The sequence below is a fragment of the Hyaena hyaena genome, unplaced genomic scaffold (genome assembly GCF_003009895.1).
Source record: "Hyaena hyaena isolate Hyena2069 unplaced genomic scaffold, ASM300989v1 scaffold_693, whole genome shotgun sequence".
Taxonomy (NCBI): domain Eukaryota; kingdom Metazoa; phylum Chordata; class Mammalia; order Carnivora; family Hyaenidae; genus Hyaena; species Hyaena hyaena.
In genome coordinates this window covers 502,580-525,122 of record NW_024081321.1, presented here as the reverse complement: position 1 = coordinate 525,122, position 22,543 = coordinate 502,580, and the positions used below count along the sequence as shown (strand labels likewise).

The following is a 22,543-nucleotide window of genomic DNA, read 5'->3' as shown; positions in this document are numbered from 1 at the left end:
GTATGAATTGCCGCATGTTGGTATAATTAATAAAAGTGTACATCTTTAGGCAGAGCCGATAATTCAGGCTCTTTAGTAATTACACTGGAAGGGAGTTTTATTATATTTCAATTTCATTTTCTATAGTAGTGGTACATGGACGCCCACCCCAGTGCAGACCTGGGGTGTCTTTCACCCAGATAAGCCTCTGTTTTTGTGGGCAGTGTAAAGATGTACCCAGAACTGATTTCTTCAAAACAAGCACCCGTGAAACAAACGTCTGATTCTTCGGCCGGCGTGCATCAGCAGCAAAACAAACAGGCCATTATATGCGTGGCAAAGAATGAGATCGCAAAGTTAATGAGGAACGGGGCACATTATCAGCTGGTCTGCACTGTAAAACAATGGCACAAAAGGGCTGTTAATACACGAAAAAGCCAAAGTTTCATGGTTCTCAGTGAACTTCAATGGTTCGCGGGACCATCCTAAACATAAGTTGACTTGTCTCTATTCGTTTCTAAATTTTTCTTAGCTTTCCTGATCATGATCTGCTCAGCAGTGTTACTGGGCACAGGTCCCCTTTCCCCTGTGTATCCCTCAATCTGCTGCTTTGGAAATTACAGTCCGTGTTTACTCAGGAGAGCTAAAAAAAAAAAAAAAGAAAAAAAAGTCCTGCGGGCAAACTTCAATTCATTACAAAGATCTTACACAAGTGGGATTTTCCTTGGGGCATGTGGTAATATTTGAAACAAACTGAACACAACTAAATAATCGCATTGGAATTTTACAGGCATTTCTATGACCTAATCCTGTAAATCAGCCTTTAAACTATGAGGAATTTTGAAACCGCCATGATCCAATGTCATGTGAGATGCATTGTATTTTTATTTCGTCATTCTTAGCCAGAGGGGAGGGCAACTTACTATCCAGGCCGTGGCCAAGAGAAGGGTGTGGTTCTCTTTCTTGCCTTTTTGATGCTGTGGGAGACAGAGATGTAAAGAGAGCAGGCAGGGATCTTCCAGAAGTTTGTACTCGACCTTTTTTTTCTTGTTGCTTCTGATGAATGATAACAAAACAAGATCTATGCTGGAGGATAAAAAAATCTCCTTAAATATCCAGCCTGAGCCACGCTGAATAACATCGTTTTGTTTCCGTGCATACACATTATGCTGTTTGCTGGCAAACTAAATCTTAACTCGTGTGTTTTTCCCGTGAAGGGTAGGGAGGAAAAAAGAAAAAAAAGAAAAAGAAAAAAAAACCAACAGAAAACAAAAAAGAAAACAAAAAAAAGCTCTAACTGCCTATTACTTTTAGTTTATAGATGAGACTTGATAAGCCCCAGAAGCCACTAATTAGAAGGAACATGCTAATTAGAAGGAGATTGTGACACCCTTTCCCCCCTTCTTTGCTTGCTGTTGTTTGGTGCGTCTCTGCTGCCCAGAGAGCCACTCCGACCCACCCCCCACCCCCACTCTAGTCCTTAGGTCCTTGGAGCCAATCTTGTTGCCGTGGTATGTCACCAGAACATGATTTAAGGACGTGAATTTTTCATCCTCCGGAATCCACTGAAAATCCATCCACCTAAACCGCAGTGGAACCCGAGGTGTTGAAGGAGCACAGTCTTGAGGGCTTCTCTCCTGCCTTCACCGCCCACGCCCGCCACTGGCCACTGTCGCGGACAGTCACGGGGGGGGGGGGGGGGGGCGGAGGGAGGGCGCCTGAAGCCTACCTAGCTCTGGGGGTTGAGGCAGAGGCAGGAGGGGAGAGAGCACGATGGAGGCTCCTTCCCGGGGGGAACATCACCGGGCCCCGTGTCCAGCGAGGAGCCCTACTTGGTCCTGCACTTTGCCTTCTGGGGGCCCCGCTTTCAGAGATGATGTCACTCATAAGGACTCCATGATACATGCCCCTTACAGTAGCATCCCCACAAAGCCAAGCTCAACTGTACTCAAACTGTCAATCAGGCAACACAAGGAGAAAAAATAAAACCCACAAGTCCTGCTCATATCAAGCTTTTTAACAATGCATAGGAGCCCCTCCCCTGCTCCCCTCCCCCCAGGGGCTCGGTGGTGCCGGGGACATTCCCATTTCTTATGATGTTTACTGAAGTGAATGCCCTTCTTCTAGACCCTAAAGTCTTTGGGGACTGGAGACATCATGCCTGTTTCTGCGTTCCCCACGAGGCACCAGGCAGCACCAGGCTGTACCCTAGAGAATCTAAAGCTCATGGCCAGGACTGTTATTTTGGAGAGAAGATGGCAGGTAGCAAGACTGGCAATGCCACCATTGTCTAGCTGAGGTGCCTGCATGTAAATCCGTCTTGAGTCCATCAAGGAGCTTCATCCCAGTTGGCCGGGCCCACCCCAGGAAGCCAAAAAAAGAAGTGGGTCCGAGCCTCAGCTAGCGGATGGAGCCTGAAGAATGAAGGAGATTTACCCAGAAAAGAGATCTGAACATTTGAGCCAAGTGCCTGCTCCCCACTTTCTCCTAGATCCACACACCCTAAAGCACAAACAATAACATAAGGAATCGCCTTTTGGATCCCCTAGGACAACATCTTGTAAGAGAAGTTTCTAGAAGTCTAAGAATGTAGGTAGTTGTGTTAAAATCCTGCCCGTTTCACTGCAGCCAACTCTGGGTGGAGGAAGACACTCTCCAGGTTGCGGGAACACAGGCCCAGCCTTTCCTTGTGGCTCCAGGAGGCATCGGAAATGTCCGGAATCAGGCAATTTCCTTTCTGTGGACCTCATGTGTGCACACAATGCGAGCTCATTTCCTCCTATTGGCTTTTGTTTGAACAGTTTCCTCTGATACGGGATGTCTTCCGCTCTCCTTGGCTGTTACCTAAATCCAGGCATCCTTCTCAATTCAAGACCCACTCCAAAGGGAACTCGGCCCAGTTGGCCAAAGTCTTTTGGCCTCTCCTTCCCTCCTGCCTTAATCATTAAGTGTCTGGGGCCCCCAATACCAACAAGGTTAGCCTCAGGGGTCCCCACTGGCTTCGCAGTGAGCGCCTGTGTGCATGTGTGCACACGTGTGTCCTCACTCCTCACTGCGCTGGCTAGCTACCAATCAACTTTGTTTTGCTTCCTTTACAGAGCATCAGTGTACCAGCAAACGGCTGGATTGTAATCAATGCTTTCTGAATGGAGGGAATGAGCATTTTGAAAATGATTCACAATGGTTTTGAAGATTTGCAGATATCCCTTGATTTGGAAGCATTTAGAAATCTTTCTCAACTGCAAGCTGAAACGGAGACTTTTCTATCCCAGAGTATCATAAATGTCTTTTTGTACTCCTTCCTCTATTTTTGAATTTCTTTTTCCCTTTCCTGTCCTTATTTCTCCCTGTGTGCCTATCAAATAAATGGACTCCGTACCATACTTCTTCCCTCTGTATTTGTGTGTGTGACCTAAATCTCATGAGCCGGAGCACCAGCGAGCACCTAACTTGTGAAAATACCTCTGCTGTCGAAAGGGTTCTTGTTGGGGGAAAAAAGGACATGCCATATTGTCTTCCAGCGTGGGCCACTGGGTCACTACGTCCAGGAAGGAAGGAGCCCATGGTTGCAGGAAACACCTTGGAGCAATCCTTGCTTATTTATTCTCCAAGCAACAAAGGGCCAACCTTTCTCCAGGGACCAGAAGGCCAGGATGGACTCGCAGATGTCAGGAGGGTTTCTTGGCCTCAGAGGAAATCCATTCATTTCTTCATTCATTTCCAAAAGTTTAAGTTCAGGCGTTTGGTCCCAATGTGAGCCGGTTACCATCTGCTTGAATGACCTAAAAACAGCCTAGTGGGGACAGAATCAATTTTATACGGGCCAAAACAGCTCAAGGCACGGGCTATCATGGAGCTGGGTCAAGTGTTCCATTTTCACACATGCACGGTGTGCAGCTTTGCAAACGTGGCCTGGGCCTCCTGTTGCCAAAAGCGATTGCACTCCTCTGGTCTAGTGTTAGCGCGCCTCACTGTCTTCCCATCCCTACCAAATGTAAGCGGGCCCAAAGGTCTCCCATAAAATTATTTTGAAGAATCGCCTTCTTGCATTTTGTGGCAAAACCAGTAACGTCTTTGTGAGCGAGAACAAGACTGTAAGAAGTTGCAGAAACAGTCACGCTGGAGTCGCTGCTCCTTCTGGAACTGTCCAGAGGGTCTGCAGTGTTAACTGGGGACCATTTCCCAGTAGCTTCATGTTTGCTCAAAGGAATGCAGCCAAAATTATGTGTTGAGTGTTTACTCTATGCAGGATAGAAAGTTCTTGGCATAGGAGATCCCCTTTCATCCTAATCATCACCCAGAGGAGTATTATTAAGTACAGTTTTTTAAAAGTTGAGATTCAAGTACACATTAAAATGTGCCTGAAATAGCGCATCTAGTCTGTGGCACAGCCGGAATTTGAATGCAGGGTGTAAATGGTCTCTTTAACCCCTGTGCTCAGAGGTCTATTAATCATTTGTGTTCAAATCCCTCTTCCTGGGCCTTGTCCCACACATCCCCAGGGAGAACCTCGGTGCTGCGGCCTAGCAGTCTGTCACCTGGTTTTTAAACAAGCTTCCCGAGGGTTTGTGCAGCCAATGGAACCAGCGTTTGGAGTAACTGGTAAAGGCTTTGAAATGGGTTGGGAAGGAAAACACAACTTCTTTCTTCTCCAGGAGCTGGAGTTGGGTGGAGCAGAGAAGGTAGTAGAGAAATATGACCTTGTCCCAGTGGCTGTAGGAGCTCATTCTGGCCTCGACTGTGGGCCTGCCTGTCTTTCACTCAGCTTTCAAGTGGCCCTCAAGGGTAAATAAATAGGTCAATCCATTCTGTGAGATGTGCTGGACACGTTGTGCAGTGAACATCGCCGGAAGTATCTGTCCTTTAGCAATTAAGCAACTAAAACGTACTAGAAAAGTTTAGGTGCTCCGGATCCTTCCTCCGTTTATGCACTTTGCTCTACGTCTCTGACTGCCCATTGCCTTCATCAACCAACTACTCTGAGGCTTAAATGCAAAAAAGAACCCTTGGCCAAAGGCACTGGAGTTTAGCTGGCCTCTCCTCAGTACTAAAGTACGGCTTCACGGATGTGTGTTCAGTCTTCTGGGGGAAGAATGCATACTCTCTTCATCTGTAATAGAAACTTCTCGGTGTGTTTGGGTGGATGATGGACTGTGGGTTTCCATAAGTTTGACTAGCAGCTAATAATCATCTATATGAATGCCTGTCTCCGTATTAAAACACTTCAATCATTCCACTGCATTCCATGCACGTTTGGTGAACATCTACTACCTACCAGGTTCAAGTTTAAAATGCATGGCGTAGTGGGATGATAAGGAGACTTTTTAATATGTGGCATCTATACAGGCAGGTTGCTACTCAGGGGAAGAGTGCCAGGCCTGGGATTATCTTTTTGCTGACCCCCCAAAAAATGAGGGGAAAGAGCTAAGGAAAATGATAAAAAGACAGAAGAACAACAAAAAACTTTGGTGTAACACTTTGGAAGGAAGCCCCAGTCAAGCAGGCGCCCTATTACAGAGAAGCCTGCAACAAGGTAAAGCCTATGTCTTACTAATAACCGGGATCAATACGGTATGTCGGCAACCCCACTATACTTTGAATAGGGCAGGATACATTTCAAGGCAAAGGCTTCTGGGAGTCTCCCTGGAGAAGCATTTGGTCCTCAACTTACACCTTCCTTCCAGTTTATTGGATGCTTTTCACCTTTCCTGTTCTAGCAGAATCAGACCTGTTCCTATAAATTTTCAAAACCCAGGTGGTTTCGTCTCATCCACTGCTCTGCCATCCCAGCCAATCTCCCCTCAATCGCACACCGTCTCATCTTAGCCCTGGTTCCTCTCCGCTTCCCTCCATCATCCCTTTGATTGCTTTAAATATTCCACTTCCTCTGAATGATTTCACCTCCACTGCCCTGGCACCTTGCCTTTCAGCCTCCCCGCCGCCACTCTCCAGCTGTCTCCCAAAGGTCAGGGTGCCGTCTTAACGTCCGCACGCCAGCGTGCCAGGCTGAGTCCTCATCTTCACTGAACTCTCTTTCCCATTAGCACTTGGTTTTAGGAAAACCGAACACGCACCTGTATTACATCACCCGCCCACGTTATTTCTAGGACACGGTGAACAGCATGATTGCTCCGCACAGATCCAAGGGCACTGAGAGACGCCCTGAAGCCCGCACACCTGTCCCAAGAACACCTGCCGTCTCTGCAAGACTCTGCTTTCAGCTTGCACGCCACTGGGGGTGTGCCTGGGAAATCCCCTGAAATGTAAGCTCTCCCCAGTGCTGTGCCATCTTTTCTAGTTCTCAGAGGGAAGCCCTCAGCCATCTCAAACTCCTTTACGACTTCAAATTCCACTCCTCTGTGGATGAGTCCCAAACGGACTCTCAACTCAGCACTCTACAGAAGCCCAGACCTACAGTTCCACGAGAACATTCCACCTTCAAACTTCCAGCAACCACAACCAAGCTCATATCTTCCCCCACCTTCCTGCGTGTTTCTGTCCCCGGCGTCAGGAATGTTTCCGTCACTGAAGTTCATGGTCTCTAGGTCATCCGGGACTTCCCTCCCTTTCCCTTGGCATCCAAGAGTCCTGGCCCCGGCACCTTGGAGGCCGCTCCTGCATGAGCGCATGGCCCCTGCTGGATCCTTGTCACCTGCTCTCTCCCCCATGACTTCCTGGGTGCCTGCAGCTCTCAGCTCTAAGCTGTACTCACTGAACTGTCTCCCCAACAATGTCTGATGCCTTCCCCCCTCCCCCACTCACCAGCTCACAAACATTTGGGGGCTCTCTGCTGCACTTGGAATAAAGCTCAAAATCCAAAGTTTGGCATTCAGGGTCCTCCATAATCGGGGTGTAATCATGCCAAACATTTTAGCTGTGCTCCCACGAATATTCTCTAGCCTCTGTCCTACCTTCAGAGAAACCTGCATGGGTGCCTGCCTTCAGAGGCCATGTCAGAGGCTGCCTCCTCCGAGAAGACTTCCCTGCTTCACCCGGACAGCAGGAGTCTACTGACAAGGAACCTTATACCTCCCTTGTGGTAGGGATTACCTTCACCATTGCGGTTTATTGATACATCTTATCTGTCATACCAGAACACAAATTCCACGACAGGAAAACAAATGAGGAGAATTTAAGATGTCTTTCCTCAACCGTTCACGTGGTACTTTTTTTTTCCCCCTCTCTGCAAACTTTTCTGTTGCCAAGAAAACTGCACTAAGTAGAATGCATTTGCCCTGGCAGACCAGGTAAAGATTAAGTACACAATGATCGGCTTGTTGACACAGGGCTTTCACTGTGTGCAGGGCACTTCCGGTATCTTGTGGCCCCAAATCTAAACAAAAATCCTGAAACACGACATGACCACCTTGATCAATTGGGCCAACCAGGAGATCAAAGTTCCAAGTGACTCACGACTTTTGTTCATCTTAAGTGGGGGAAGCCAGGATTCAAATCCCTGTGGATGACCCGCAAGCTTTACATTCTTGCCATCCTTAGTCACTCTTAGTTAAGTTTTTGAGGCCAGCACCCCCTTGACTTTTATTTATTTATTTATTTTTTAATGTTTTATTTATTTCTAGGAGAGAGATAGAGACAGCATGAGCAGGGGAGGGTCAGAGAGAGAGGGAGTCACAGACTGAAACAGGCTCCAGGCTCTGAGCTGGCAGTCAGCACAGAGCCCGACGCGGGGCTCGAACCCACGAACCGCGAGATCATGACCCAAGCGAAAGTTGGACGCTTAACCGACTAAGCCACCCAGGCGCCCCGTCCCCCTTGACTTTTATGCACTCCCACAAATCTAGGGTCACACGGTGAGAAAGGGCAGAGGGTGTGGTCATCGGCGGCCCTCACATGGTTCCTTCCCTCCACTAGTCTCGTTCGCCAAATAGGATTTAAAAAAGAACCCCAAAACACTTTAAACGCAACTTGCATGTGTTTGTAAAACATAAAACAGAAGCACAGAGAGGGAGAGAAAAGGACGTGCCTTGTAAACCGTCACAAAGTGGCATTATTATTATTGTTATTATTTAAGATCAATGATCTCCTTTTTTTTTTCAGAGTGTTTTGGTTTTTTATAGTAATTTTTTTAAATGTTTTATTTATTTCTGAGAGAGAGAGAGACAGCGTGAGCAGGGGAGGGTCAGAGAGAGAGGGAGACACAGAATGTGAAGCAGGCTCCAGGCTCTGAGCTGTCAGCACAGAGCCTGACACGGGGCTCGAACCCATGAACTGTGAGATCATGACCTGAGCCAAAGTCGGATGCTCAACTGAGTGAGCCACCCAGGCGCCCCAATGATCTCCTTTTCAAGTCTGAATGTGAAGCATTAACATCCCCTTGGCCCCGAGGTAGGATGCGATGATGGTGCTTCAGGGACCTCGCTATCCGTGGGAACAGAGCCCAGGAAGAGGGGGGGAGGGGGTGGGGCTGCAGTGAGGAAAGGATACAGTCCCTTACGAAGCGCTTCCCTTTATCTTACAATAGACAGTGCCAGGTAGCCAGCTACACTTTTAAACATTTGATTAAAAACAGAAAGATCACACATCCGAAGTGTCCGGTGCCTGGATTTTCACAAAGTGAACACATCTGTGTGACCCACCCCCCGACTGAGAAATAACGTATTAGCAGGACCCTGAAAGCCCCTCTTGCCAAAGGGTGACCCCTGTCTTGAACTAGCTACTACATCTCACTAGCTGGCTACATCTTAAATTAGCCCTCTGACTCTTGTGGTCAGGGCAGCAGTGTGTTCTTTGAGAAGCGCTGCCTGGCAGCAATTGCCATTTCAAAGCAGGAAAAAAAAAATGTGTGTGTGAGTGTGTGTGTGAGAGAAAGAAAGAGAGAGAGAGAGAGAGAGAGAGAGAGTAATTTTGTGTGTAGGAGAAAAGTGTTTCTAATTTTCAATCCCGAAAATGTGAGGGAAAGAAGGAAGATGGGAAGAAGGGAAATAAGTCAGGAAATGCAGTCCCTCTCTGTGTCCCCCATTAGAAGCTGAAAGGCTCCGGCGACATGCCATTTTGAGAAAGAAGCTGGGAGAACAGCCCTTCTCTACCTGACTCAGCCTTGGCCGGAGCAGGTCGGCTCCTCTGCCTGTACCCTTCAAATACGTGGCTAGGTCGACCGTGATTATTTGATAGCACAGTGTTCACTAGAAGACTGATATTCTGTGGAACATATGGTTTTGATTTTGGGTTTTGATTTTTTTTCTTTTTTCCTGTTTTTAGCCAGTGAGCAAGCTGGAGAGTGTCACAAACCTAACTCCAGAATGTGCTGGGATCTGCCAAACTGTAAAGGGAAACTACCTCCCGAGCCCATGTCCCTCCCGCGTTCGCAGCTCTGGGGTGGGGGTGCGGGGGAGACACAGAGGGCCAGAATGCAACTGCCCTGACCGGATCTAAGACAAGGACTCAGGGCTGTTGACAGAACACAGAGCCCGTATCGGGGCTTCCCACGACTCTCTGTGCTAATTGTCAGGCTGCAAGGAAGAGATCAGAACATCAAATAAAAATCCACAGGCGCACGACCATTAACTCAAGACCCAACATGTATCTGGCTAAGGAGACGACTGCTAACTCCGGCTTCCACCATGTTTTAAATGGCAACATTCGCCAACTTCCCATCTCGGGTTATTGACTGGCAGTGTCTCCGAAAATAAGCCCTCCTCTCCATTTCTTTTCCTGATCAATTATTTAGCATGGTCCGGGTGATACAACATAAATCTTACCCCGAGGGGGGGAAAATTTATGCTCCCTCGTGGTCAGCTAGAAAATTTGTAGTTTTGATTAAAAAGGCAAAAGTTCAGCCTGGAAGAGAGTGCTGCCTGGGTTTACGGACATTAGTAAAACCAGTAGTAAAGAAGGGGGGGCGGGGGAGGCAGAATAGAGGCCTGGGGATCTTTAGGTTAAATATCAACCTGGGAATTTTCCTAAGAAAATCTGGAAGGCTTTTCTCAACTCGAGTTTGAGAGCCCTTGAACGGGCTTTTTCTCGATGAAAACCTGGCCAGCTAGTCGGGAAACTGTTGACCAGCTCTTCCTTTGTTTGCTCAGCTCAGGGTGTCCCTGGGCAGGCCCCGGGCGGAACTGAGGGTGAAAATCCTTCCTGCTTTCTCCCTGTCTGAGGAAGGAGGACAGGTTAGTGCAGCTCGCTGTTGACTGGAGCTGGGATTAATTAGTTCCTTTGGTGACCTTGGCATCTACTGATGGCGGCGTGTGCCTCTGAGCTGCAGAGGACGCTGCTGAGCGACAGGAATGCAGAAGGACCAAGCACCGCGGCTGAAACGATCACCATTTTGTTGAGTCTCCAACCGAAACAACGCAACAAAAGTATACCCCAAACACCTGCTTTATCTCTAAAAACTGCTTTAGTGAGGGTATTCAAATTGTGTGGATTATCTGTGTCTGTAGATACACTAATCTAGGTCTGTTGCTGTGCGTATATATATTAATGTATACATCTGGGTATGTGTATTAATCTAAATACATAATATATGTTAACCCAAATCTCTAACTTTATCTGTATATATAAAAATTGATCTATAACTATCTACATATATTAATCTAAATCCGTGTCTACGTACCTCATCTGTTCATGTACATTAATGTCTATCTCTACCTGTCTACATATATATATCCATCTAAGTCAATCTATCTATCAGTCATCCTATGGGCGGTTTTGCAAGTCAATGCCCAGCACCTTGCCACGTATTTCCAAAAGTGTCTATAGCCTCTTCTTGGGACTGATGGCAATTTTTAAGCATTCCACGCCATTGGGGAAGATGTCTGACCCTCCTCACTTTACCTGCACAGAGCTGAGAAAACATGGCGCCCCAACCCTTTCTCTATCACAGGTGGTTCAAGGTTGAAGTAGGATAGCCATTTGAGTCAAGAGAGAAACTCAGAGCGACGCAAGAGAGACTCGGTGCGTGTTAAGTTGGATAAATACAAGTATCACATACTAAATAAGGGGGATGTCGGCTGCTCCTATCAGAGGTAGCCTGACTGCCATCTTTCAATATATGAAGAGACCCACCCACCAAACAAGCCTCTGCGTCACTCGAAGGCCCCAGACGAGGGCTGGGGAGCGAAGGTCACTGGAGTCACGTACCAGCTCAGCACAAGGATGAATTTTACAACAGAATGTTACAGTTCGTAAGCCTTCTGGGGCAGTGATTGTCCAGTTGATAGAGAGGAAAAGCAGCCTTGAGAACCTGCTGTCAGGGCTGGGGTAGCGGGTAGACATGAATCGTGCTAGATAATTCCCCCAATCCCTTCCAATTTGCGATTCCCTCTGAGCTGCACCTTATGTTTGGAGGTTTTGTAAGTTGGGGGGATCTTGGTAGGAGGGGCTTTTAGAATCTCGTGTGTGTGAGGGGCCCCTCCTCGGGCCCCGAGGCATCTCCCCAAACCCCACAGCCCCGACACCGGAGCACCAGTGGAACAGGTAGGTGCAGGTGAGCAGCGGGTCACGGGGAGTAAGGAGTTAAGGAGACCGAAGTTCTCTCGGTGGGTCCCTGCAGCCCCAGAGGCAGCTAGTTCCCTTTGATCCTGACTCTTAATTGCAGCCTACTTGCAAACAGGGAACTTTAAAGAAAAGAAACAGGGAACCTCTAGAGATAGGGTTTGTTTTGTTTCCTGAGGGGATGGTCTTTGTGGTGGCTGCCGGAAGCTGATACTTTAGGGTCCAAAGGATGGGCTTCCTCAGGGGGCAAATAAATAGACCTTTCTATCAGCTAAGAGCCAGGCGTGAGCGGAACCCCAGGAGCAGTGGGCACCTATGTGTGCCCATTAGCAGGGGTGCCAGGAAGAGACGCCTCAGCAGAGAGAAGAGCAAGAGAAAAGACACGGCGGGCTACAGCTCAGGAGCAGGCCAAGCCAGAAACAGGACAGCCGGTAGACACACTAGAAACAAGCACCACAGGCCTCGGCAGGGATGGGAGACGCGCGTGTGAGAGAAGAGGGAAGGCGGGGGCCAAGGAAAGCAGTTTCTAAGAACTTTCATAGAGCTCAGCAAAGCCACAATACAACACATCTCGCTCTGGTACACGCCCCACAGCCGATAATGGGCTTCTACATATGTTATCTATTTAAGGTATCAAGAAGTTGACATCTTTAGGTCTTTAAACTTCTTACACACACACACACACGCCCACACACACACACACACACACACACACACGCATGCGCGAGATTCAAGAGTAAAGAAAAGGCCAACTACGGAGAGAAGGCTCTGGCCATCCCTGGCGATTTATCAGGTCCGTTTGGGAGGGGGAGCTCCTGGCTGAAACTGAACTTGTGCCAGAACACTAAGGCGGTGATTGCTTGTTGGTGTTGTGTCTTACACACAAGTGTAAGTGTCGTGAATTCGGCTAGCAGTGTGTGCAAATGTAAGACACGTTTTTCTAAAGCAAACCCCCAAGGAAGCACCGTTGGAAAAGGGGGTGCTTGGAGACCACCGACTGGGGTTTCAACTCTCGCTCTGTCGCTTGTGTGTGGCGTGACCCTGGCAAGTAACTTGGCTCCCGGGACTTTATTTTCTTCATAAAAATGCTTCACTGGGTCAATGTCCACAAAGCTCTCAGCAGAGGGCTTGGCATACAGTAGGCACTCAATAAACTCAACCGACATGTGTTTCCCTTCATTCCTAAAAGGCTATTGGTAAATTAAAAACGCATGAAAACACTAGCCATCTGTGTGTGAACTAAAACGGCATCTGGGCAGGGAAGACTTCCTCCAAATCAGTTTAGCTAGACTCTTGGTCCAGGAAAGAGGGGCCACGTGCGGATGGGCAGGAAAATGAAGCATTCTAGGGAGGAAAGACGGATGGACACAAAAGAAGTGTTAAGACTTGTAACAAGACACAAAGCTGTCCACAACCAGGCCTGGACAGTTCACCTCAGCTACCACCATAGACAGCTACCATTTCTAACACTGTCTTCACTTCTATTGCAAAATATTAAAAGTAGCATTTTTAGGGGCGCCTGAGTGGCTCAGTCAGTTGAGCATCCGACTTCGGCTCAGGTCATGGTCTCACAGTTCATGGGTTCGAGCCCCACGTCAGGTTCTGTGCTGAATGCTTGCTCAGAGCCTGGAGCCTGTTTTGGATTCTGTATCTCCTCTTTCTGCCCCTCCCCAGCTCATGCTCTGTCTCACTCTGTCTTTTCTCAAAAATAAATAAATGTAAAAAAAATTTTTTTAAGTAGCATTTTTTTAAATGTTTTATTTATTTCTAGGAGAGAGAGAGAGAGAGACAGCGTGAGCAGGAGAGGGTCAGAGAGAGAGAGGGAGTCACAGACTGAAACAGGCTCCAGGCTCTGAGCTGGCAGTCAGCACAGAGCCCGACGCAGGGCCCGAACCCTCGAACCGCGAGATCATGACCCAAGCGAAAGTCGGACGCTTAACCGACTAAGCCACCCAGGCGCCCCTAAGTAGCATTTTTAAACAAATGCAATTTTAATTGCCTTAAACACTTCCTCTCTATTCTTCATATTCTTTGGAGAGAATGAAAGGAGAATGGCATTATCTCCACCGTGAAGGGAGACGATGAGTATGTCAGAGTTCCCAGAACTAATCCAGTAAGAGTGTGAGGACTGGAGAGGCCATGTAGGACTCCCAGGCTCCACTTCTGACCCATGTCCAGAGGAAAAGACGAGTCTGAGGTTGAGTTTGAATATATAGATTTCACAGGGAAAAAAGGTATCTCTGGAACAGATCCGTAAATACACTAGCCCTCCCTGAAGGTGGTGATCAAATCTCTCGTGGGAACTGGGAAGATCTTTGTCCAGAGAGAAAACTGCCATCATGAGCATGGGAAGACATCCACAGACCACCTGTCTGTAGCCACAAAACTCCTGGAAATAGCTCAAGTCCCTGCCTTTCACCCTTGACCACAGAGGCTTTGGGGCAAGGCCCATGGCATAAGTCAGTTCAACTTCACCCCACTCCGAGCCTGAGCCGATGGAAAGGCTTACTGCGTCGAGGAGGTAGGTCCTGGCTCCCAGCGCTACAGAGCACTCCTTTAACACCATGCCAGATGCAGTGGTCTGCCGCCATCTACATTTATGCTAGCAAAGCTGCCGCTGTGTTCTAGAGCTTTGCCGGCGAGCAGCGTGTTCATCATCTGGGAGCTTATTAGAAATGCAGAATCTTGGGCCCCACTCCAAATCTACTGAATCAGAATCTACATTTTTAATAAGATTCCCGGGTGACTCCCTATGCACGTGGGAACCTGAGACGTGTTGCTATGGTTTACATATTGTAGGATCTGGTGTGAGGACCACACGTATCGTAGGATCTGGTGTGAGGACCACACGTATCGTAGGATCTGGTGTGAGGACCACACGTATCGTAGGATCTGGTGTGAGGACCACACATATTGTAGGATCTGGTATGAGGACACAACCATTTGCCTACTTTGAGTGCTTTTCTCATTTTCTTGAGCAGTCCTGACGGCTGAGTTCAGCAGAGACCTGCTGGATTCAAGAATAAACAGTCCTCTGGGTCTGTGAGAATAGGATAATCAGTGTCCAGGGAAATCTCCAATCACACTGGAGTTAACGTTCTAACCAATGACACCATCCCAAAAGGTGTATTTCAAGATACAGATGCTGAAGTCTTGATAATTGCTGGTTTTAAGTGTTTTCTTGTGGTTATTACTGAAAACCTATTTTTTTAAAAGTCAACTGTATATATGAAAAATACAGCTAGGAAGATCTCCTTATCCTTCCCATACTCTGTGACTCTCACCATTACACTGAACCAACATCTGCCTTCAAGAGGGCCATGGCTTGAGCACTCATTCCAGAGAGAGTAAACCATGGGCAGTAGGGTAATGCAGTGTGGGAAGCTGCACTGTCATCCCATGGACAGAGACTGTGGTATGGTGTTTACGAGTCTTGGAACTCATTTTTTGGTGGACAATTCTGCTCCTGGGTTATTTATTTTCCTGACTCTTTGCTAGCATTTCTTCTCTTCTAGGCCTCCGGCAGACTTCCTCCAAGGCTCATTATGGTCATCTGCCTGTCTCCATTTATAGTCCCTTTGTCTTGGAGGCTGTCAACATCCTTGGCTTTGATTATGATTTCAACACAGGTATGTCTCTCTCAATTTACATCTGAAGCCCCGCATCTAAGCTGGTCTCTATTCCCACACTGTCAGCTGTCTATGGGATATCCCACTTGGGATATCCATTAGCTAAAACACCAAGACCAGAACTCAACACTCATCATCTCCTTCCATTCCACCACCCCACTCCTACTGATTGGTTCCTTTCCCCACCCACCCCTATTTTCTGTTAGGGTTCCATTGATATTTTTCCTGATAAAAAGCCCAGTGTCATTTTGGCTCTTACAAACCCTCACTAGTTTCCATTATTTTCTCTTCAAGACACCTTTTGGATTTGCCCTTTCTCTTCTATCCTCACAATGCAGTTCTAAGCCACCTTTCCCCCACATCATAAGAATATTGCAAACGATTTTCTTTTTTTGCCAGTGGCATTGTTTGTTACAAATTTTCAAATCGCTAACCCCATCTTACAAGTTGTAATTGAACATTTTAAAACATTAGATATGAAAAGTAACAAAATTAAACTCCTCCTCATAGCCCTTCTGACTTCCCCACGTTCTAACCCTATTTCCTCCTGCTCCCCAACATTTAATCGCTGCTCTCCGAAGACAAGTCTCCGCACTGGCCCCTACATCACCCCATGCTGTTTCCCCCTCTGGAGGTGACTTTCTTTTCTCTAATTCTGACTACTGTCCTCTCCAAACTCTGTTGAACATATACCCCTATCAGAAAAATATTTTTGGGCAGGAAGAACTGTCATAGGGTTGTTACTTATTTATAAATGTTATACTTGCATAACAACACTAATATGTTACATACATTATCAAACATATATGAAAATCGACATTTTAAAAGGATGAGCTAAATAATGTATAAGGTGCAAGTTCAGCTATTCCTTACCTAGTGAACCATCTTGCCCTAGGCTGGGTGTAGACCTCCCACTTTAGAGGCACTGATCTGGACAAAATATATCCATTCAGAGCTACAGGAAGCACCCTCTTCCTTCTATAAAGTTATCTACTACTCCAGCCCAAACAAACTTCTGTTTGCTTGAACAACCAGAGCATTTAAAATTACAAGCAGTAAATCATTAGTATAATATATGCTTCACCAATACTTTTTAGTTGATTAATTGAAGCCTGCATCTAGGATACCAGAATTTATAGATTTTTAAAATAACTCCATATCTTAATTAAAAACATTAGCGTCTTTCCAAAATTGCTTGGGTTGGGCTCTATCCGCCATGCAACATCCATTACGAGAAAACTCCAAGTCAGACAGCAATGTGACTTCATTTAAAGACTTTTATCTCATTGACTATCAGATAGTGCACAGACTCCCATAGTTCTGAGGACTAGTTTTTTGTTTTTTTTGTTTTTTTTTTTTTTTGCTTTTTGGCTACTGGGGGAAAAAATCTTACAACACATTGGTTAACCTCACTCAAGTCCAGTTTTTGTTTAAATTATGAAACAGGAACGAAAAGGGAATTTTGTGGCCATTAAAGAGATGATAAAAACTGAAGTGATATATACCTGTAAGATATCACTATTATGATTACTACACCTAGCACTCTGGCATTATAATATAACTATATCAGGTATATCTGGGTTTTCTAAAAACAATTGCCCTCCTACCTCCACCTTTTTTTTTTTCCTGCAAATGAATGAGTTTTCTTTTCTCATTTTTATTTGCTCAGCTGAAAACACGGTGCTGCCTGCCCTATCAGGGTCTGACTTTAAATACTGGCACCACCCAGTAATCGCTGGGGGTCATGGGTGGGTTACTGAGCCTCTGGGAACCTCTCTTGTTCTGTGCACCAACATTAACTTTGCGGGGATAACATTAGCACTGTTATACTCTTCAAAGGCTCAAATTATATGAGATAAGTTGTAAAACATTAATTTCTCCCTCACCCCTTCAGCAGGCTTAAACATTGGGCATCTCATCATGTACAATGAGATGCTCTCACAGGCAAATGGAACACTTTGAATTTTGTTTTTTCCCAGGTGTGCAGGAAATTTACAACCACTAATGAACTTAATGTTCTAGAAGCTCCCTGCCATCCATAGCCAAACCCACGTTGCTACTATGCGGCTAGGCTGGTCCACAAACCCAGTATAGATTTTGTGCCCTGACGCCTTCTAAACAGTCCAAGCTGAGAGAGCAAAGCCAATCTCTTCTTGCTCTGCCTCGGCAGCTAGGCTGCCTACGGTACTAGTTATAAGGAGTTGTCCAAGAAAGTTTTTGGGGACAGGAGATAGTGACATGTGTACATGTACCAGGGACACTTAGAAGTTTTTCCTGCTCTCAAAAGTTCAAGTCAACAATCTGCAGACAAAAATAAATGAATATAAGGTCTTTTTTTTCTTTTTAAGTCCAGTTTATAACTCATCTCTTCCAGGAGCTTTACCTAGTGCTGTAATTTTAGGCTCCTAGTTTTTAAAACCCTCTTTTTAAACTATTAATTGAGATAATGTCTGTGAAAGCCCTCTGTGAAGTATAAGAAACTATACATATGTTAATTATCCTTCAGAAGACATTTGTGTGCTGACCTATTCTTATCTTGTTTGTAAGTATCTTGTTCCCCAGCGATTGTGGATTGCAAGTGCTTAAGACCCAGGACCTGCAGCGGGGGTTCCTTGCCTCCTCCCTCTCCTCTGGGGGAACTCACCCGCCCCCCCCCCCCCCCCCCCCCCCCCCCCCCCCCCCCCCCCCCCCCCCCCACCGCAAAGCTCATAAAACAACCAGCTTGCCTGGATGCTCCTAAACCTTAGAACTGCCCATCTGCCTGCCAAGACTGATAACTAAAAAGACTTCTTTAGGCTCTATGTCTTCAGTCTCCCCACTCGGTTCTCCCCAAACTGAGTCCCTAACCTTGCAGTTTGTCTACACCCAGAAAATACACAGAGATGTTAGAGTAAAAACAACAACAACAACAAAAACCAAAGCAAAAACTTTGTGTTTAGAAGAGCAATTTTTTTTAAATGACTCTGTTTTTAAGGAAAAAAAGGGAAGGTAGTTTAATCCCCCAGGGTCGGGAATCAGGTTTCCTTACTGGGATAGGGATGGCAAGATAATTACATCAGGGGCTCCCAGGTACCCCGAGGCTCTGGAGCATAGGAGAGGGTCTAGGATTTCCTTTTGGTGACTGGTGTTTAAAGGCTTTTTAGATGACGCATCCATATTCCCCAGTCACTTTGGGGCTGAATCTCGGCTTGCTGGGATTGGGTGATGGCTCTCAGCAGCCTAATATTGGGGACTTTCCAGCACATTCTCATAGGTCCATTGTTCATCTTACATCTTTATATGTTATTTAAACAGCATTTATGCTGAGAAAAGTAACAGAGGTGAGGAAAGTACATACTGACATTTAAAACTCAAAATTCCTTCCCTTATTTTCCCCCTGCCCCGAAACACCAAGAACTATCTGAAACCTTTAGTTAATGCCTGATAGTTAATGTGAAATTGCCATTCCCCAATACATTTATTATTTACATCTTTAAAACTTACAAGTTTGCACCATTTCTTTCTGCTCCTTATTGTGCACATACACTAAGTCAGGTATTAGGTAATTAGGTAATTCGGTTCTTACCGAATAGCAAAAGCCAGAGAGCCCAAGAGGTGTTTAATAAACACTTGTTGACTGATTGATGGAATATACTGACCTAGCATCTCCTAGACAATGTGCTCTTTGTCAGAGCACTAAGCTAAGTCGGTGGGTCCACTTTTATTACCAAGCGTTTCTCCCACGTCCAGGGGAGCAGGCCAGCTGAAAATTTGTCCACTGGCTTGTGGCTCAGGCTCACAAAAGGAAGCCAGGGGCTTTCCCTTTCACACCTGTTTTCACGCTCAGCAACAGAGGAGGGACTTGCCTCAGCTAAACAAGGCTGGGCGGTTCAAAGCACAGACAGACCTGACGCAGACCCAGCCTTGACGCTGCCCTGGACTCCTCACTATGAATGTTATCACAGCTGCAGCCCACAGTTTGCACCCATTAAAAAACAAAACATAAGAAACAACTGAGTTGAGTAAAAAAATAGGAGAGAAACACAGTACTGTAACTAATTTAAAAGCCCAGCTAAGTCTTCCTGCCTCGCTCTTCCATTCTTCCGAGAGAAACCAGAGCATGAAACAGCAAGTCCCTGGCTCCACACGGCCATGCGCAACTCCGCCCATCTGATTCAGTTGACCATTCCAGAAAGGATGCCTGGGCGCATGACCCCTTGGCTTCTCTCTGCAGCCCCTTCCTCTCTTTCCTTGCTAGGACCTTCGGGCAGACTTTGTGAAAGGAGCTAAGTCCTTGACCCTGCTCCTCTCTGCCCCATGGGGTTCCGGGCTCACCTGGCCTGACTCTGGAGCTAGGCTTCGCCTTGACTTTGCTACTGGATGGCGCTGATGGTTCACACTCTCCACCTTGCTCTAATGCCCCTCGCCTCCACTGGCCCTGCTCTCTAGATTTCTCTGCCTGATATGACATGCTAACTGTTTCTGACTCTGCCAGCCCCCAGATGCAGCTGTATCTAGAGACATTAAAGGCCCCCAAACTACGTTTTCAACAACCAACATTCCCTGCAGTTTTACTACCTTTCATTAATCGGCATCCTTTACCCCTTGCAATGTTACCAATCTGCTCCTACACTGACGATATGTTTTGTCATTTTGGAAAATGTAAACGACTCAATATGCCTCGTTCCCCCATCTTCTCTCATGATCGCTAAGAAAGTGCAAGAGGAAAGGGAGAGGAAGTGCCTGAGAGACTGAGCCTAGTCAGTCTGCCATCAGGAATTCTCTTAAACTCAAATCTAAATGCTCTTCTCCCAATTCTTGCTCGGAATCTTGAGTGCCTGATCTTGAATTTTGATGGCGCTCCCCGAGCGCGGGACTGGCTGGTGGCCATGTGATATTGATTTGTTTTCGCCATAGCAACAGCAAATTAAAACAACTAGCAGAGAGGAGGCAGGCCGGTAACCGGTAAAGCTACATAACCGGTATATTTTGCAAGCATATTTTCCTCCTTTGCTCTCATTTTCTTTCTTATTCCTTCTACTCTCGCAAATTTAATGCAAAGTCAAAGCAAAAAACAGCACTAAATGCTTTGGGCACTACGAGGTCTGCGTCTGAAATAGTCTGGTTGGCACAGCTTCTAGTATTTTATACGAGATCGATGGAGAAAATGCAAACAGCAATGCTCTGATTTCCTTGGAAATTTTGTTTGTTGTCTTAAGGATAAATAGCCCGAGAAAACTGACATGAGCACACAGTCGAGTGTAGGTTTCTGGAAATATGACTATTTATCTTAATACTCTCAGGCATTTGCCAATTGTTTCATTAATACAGAGGTTTTATCCCTTTGTACTTTAAATAGCTCATTGTAGCAAGAGACAAATGACTTTTTTTTTTTTTTTTGGTACAAGGTCAAGGCCTCTCAAAATGCTAGACTTATGAGAGAAAGTGTAGCAAGCATTACTCAGTGCTATTAAGAGAGAGAGAAACGGAGGTGGGTGCCTGCTTAGGGCTACACAAGCAGCTGGAAAGGGAATGTAAACTAGGACCGGGAACTCCCGAGAACTCTAGTCTATTCCGATGGAAATTCTCTCTTCATAGGCTCCCTATTAAACGCTACCTTCCCCTGATCGCTAAGACCAAGGTTACCACCTGTGACACGGATTAACAGCCCGCAGTCCTGGACTTTCCCTTCCTCCAGCCCATCTGCACGAGGGCATGGTGCTCTTTATATTAAAGCAGCTGTTCCCACCATCACGGCCAGCCACGAACTTGGTGGCATAACCTTGGTCGTACATCGTGGCTCCGGGGGAACCGGGAATGAGGCCACAGGCACTGTCCACCCAGGTGGCAGTACTGGGCTGTGCCAGGCGAAGTTGGGCCAGAAGCAAAGCCCGTGCTCCGCTCCCCACAGCTTTTGGCCAGCACAGCCAGAACCCTGCAGAGGACTTCCTCGGACCCGCCCGACGTGAGGCAGGTAGAAGATGCCGTATTTACGCTGGAGGTGGGTTTAGGGTTTAGCAAAGGACGGGCTAAAATATGAAGACATAACTCAAGACCTGCCAAGGGAGAGTCAGAATGTTCCTGGCCAGGACGTAAAGCAATATTCCCCTCCACGAGCCTGAATAAAAGAACACACAGCAGAAATAGTTGGGGGATGACGTCAGAAGTTCTGGGCTAGTGTCCTGCACTTCTCCTTGAAAGTAAAAACAGTGGGTCTAGAAGAATCTACGTGGCATTGCCCTTATTTAAATGAATACTGAACTGCTCCTAGCTGAAGAAACTTCATCGTATTTAAAGATTATAAGCCTGCCCTCCTTTTTAAATTTTATTTTACGTTAGTAGCTCCCAAATGCACATATTCCCAAATTCACAAATTGTCTTTCCACTTAACCTTTGTCTTTTAGAAGGACAGTAATGTTTCCCGAAGAACATTCACGGCGGTAGTGGTTAGGCAAGTCAGATTTTTTTCTTCGCTTCAGTGCTTGCTAACTATTCTAAAAATGTTACACATTTATTGTAAACACATGCTTCCGAGGCCTAACAAAAAAGCACAGTTTCCTCATGCCTGGCAGAAATTTAAAACGGAAAAGGGCAGAAAGAATTCTTTCACAAATATATCATTTCCTTCTCTTGGGCCAAGTGTGTTAAAAATAAATCTCCATCATTTCTCCCTGCTGCTTCTCGGCAAGAAAGTTGATATGGTTCGGCATAGTGAAGACAGGCTTTAAAAGCTAGCTTGCCCTCATTAAATTATTCTGCTGGCTGTGTGTTCTCATTAAAAATGCATAAAGATCAGATAATTGCAGTAAGCATTATTAACCCAGCTTTACTTTTGAATATAATGGTTCCACTTTTAAGGTGGAGACAAAGGTTCAGACGTGCCAGAAAAAGAAATGTAAACATTGAACTACAGTATCGAAAACTTGTCAGAAAGCTACCTCTTGCTGACTGGTTTTTTTTTTTTTTAAAAAAGAAATGTGCTTTTGAATCTCAAAGCCGTGGCATTACAGGGCTAGGTGGGTCCCTAATTTCTAACAAACAGACGAATTTTTGGCGAAACATCCAACCGATGGTTATTTACTACGAAGTTTTCCTCGTCTTCCTAATTACAAGTCCGTTTCCGAATAACAGGATCGATGCAAACTTTATTTATTCGCGAGAGAACTGGGGCAGGAATGAAATTGTTCTCGAACAAGAAAATAAGAACGCTCCCAGGAAGTCGAACGGTTTTTGCGGAGGAATAAAATGGATCTATTCTTTGAAATAAAAACTCGTTTTATGCCTCACCCCAGTCAGGCGGCATAGATTCAAGCTTTTGCCGTTTCTTTTTTTTTTTTTTTTTTCCCCCTCAAATCAAAATGTTACGTAAAACTCCAGGGTCCCCGGCAAGTATTACATTTGAATTAGTGGAATCCGGTTTCCCTGGCTTCCCTGAGCAACACACATGGAATGCAGCATATACTGCAGCAAACTCTTTAAACATTCAAAAAAAAAAAAAAAAA

General features: G+C 46.1%; 1 protein-coding gene across 2 annotated transcripts in view; it reads right to left on the bottom strand.

Annotated features, from left to right (window-relative positions):
- Nucleotides 1-1,056, bottom strand: part of MBNL2 (muscleblind like splicing regulator 2) — a 139,586-nt gene extending 138,530 nt beyond the window's left edge. Inside the window, exon 1 of one of the 2 annotated variants that reach the window (XM_039217423.1) lies at nt 903-1,056. The gene's annotated coding sequence lies outside the window, so the exon portion shown is untranslated. The remainder of the gene's footprint in view (nt 1-902) is intronic. The other variant, XM_039217422.1, reaches the window with a different exon arrangement.
- Nucleotides 1,057-22,543: the final 21,487 nt, after the last annotated feature.